The sequence below is a fragment of the Phyllobates terribilis genome, unplaced genomic scaffold, assembly GCF_046119375.1.
Source record: "Phyllobates terribilis strain yellow unplaced genomic scaffold, ASM4611937v1 Scaffold_11__3_contigs__length_659146591, whole genome shotgun sequence".
In the NCBI taxonomy this organism is placed as follows: Eukaryota; Metazoa; Chordata; class Amphibia; order Anura; family Dendrobatidae; genus Phyllobates; species Phyllobates terribilis.
In genome coordinates this window covers 610,371,505-610,372,655 of record NW_027362771.1, presented here as the reverse complement: position 1 = coordinate 610,372,655, position 1,151 = coordinate 610,371,505, and the positions used below count along the sequence as shown (strand labels likewise).

Sequence of the window (1,151 nt, the reverse complement as noted above, 5' to 3'; positions counted from 1 at the left end):
CTTTTAAATTCCTATTTTGCTGTGTTCTATAAGAAAGCAAATGTAACATCAAGTGATCTTCACTGTGCTGTAGAAGAAAAGGAACATGTGAACAAGTCATACGTATGAATACTGCATATGAGTGGTCATGTTGGCTTTAGGCATCAGAATTATTTACATAATTTACGATCCTTGTTACATCTATGTCAGTTAAATCAATGATCAATCATTCTCAAAATTTGCCAAAATCAATCTTGGTCAAAAGAAGTCTAACTGCTAGCTCATATCCCTGCTGCCTTTTTAGGTTTATCAACACAGGATGAGCAGAATGATTAGCAAACATAAACAGAGCCATGCTGCTTCTGCTGCTTTCCAGTAAGTCACCCTAGTGATGGATTCACAGCTACACTGCTCTGCACTGCTGTATAATGTCTTCCTTGCTGCTGATTCTGATTATCTGTTACGTACAGGCAGGGGTGTAGGAATCCTTCATGTTTGAGTGTCCTGTAAATGGGAGATCATAGCAAGTAATCTATACCACCTAATTCAGTGATATCTAAAAATTAGCGGATGAGCCAACAGAGGAAAGATTAGTTAAATATCTGGATACAAGTCATATGTTTTGTAAAATGGTGCCCCAGAGTCATTGCACAAACAAATCCCTGATAATTATGTTGCTGTTGCATAATAACATTGGTCTTTTTGTCGAATTGGATATAAAATATTTTCTGCCACTTACATCAAAAGCAAACTTCTGATATAAATAAGTTTGAGCATGTATATGAGGTAGCGTGGCCGAGTGGTCTAAGGTGCTGGATTTAGGCTCCAGTCTCTCTGGAGGAGTGGGTTCAAATCCCACTGCTGCCATTATTTATTTGGATCAAATTTTTACCAAAAATTAGGAAACGGTTGAGGAAGTAAAGGGGATTGAGAACTTAGGAGGCAGCGATCATGCTATCTTATCATTTTGTACTACAAAAGGAGGAAAACCTGCGAAAACTGAGATTTTAAGATTGGACTGTAGAAATGCAGTTTTTAATGGACTCAGTAAAAAGGAAGGAAAGGTAGGATGTTCTAAAGAAAAGAAATGTCCAGGAAGGATGAAAATTTTGCTAAATTAAATTCTTACTGCACAATCAGTGACAATCCCGAAAAAAAGGAAGAATGGAAAG

The 1,151-nt window shown here is 37.2% G+C and overlaps 1 non-coding gene across 1 annotated transcript; it reads left to right on the top strand.

Moving 5' to 3' along the window:
- The first annotated feature begins 764 nt into the window (after window positions 1-764).
- Window positions 765-846, top strand: TRNAL-UAG (transfer RNA leucine (anticodon UAG)). Its single transcript has one exon. It is a non-coding gene; the product is annotated as a tRNA-Leu (tRNA).
- Window positions 847-1,151: the final 305 nt, after the last annotated feature.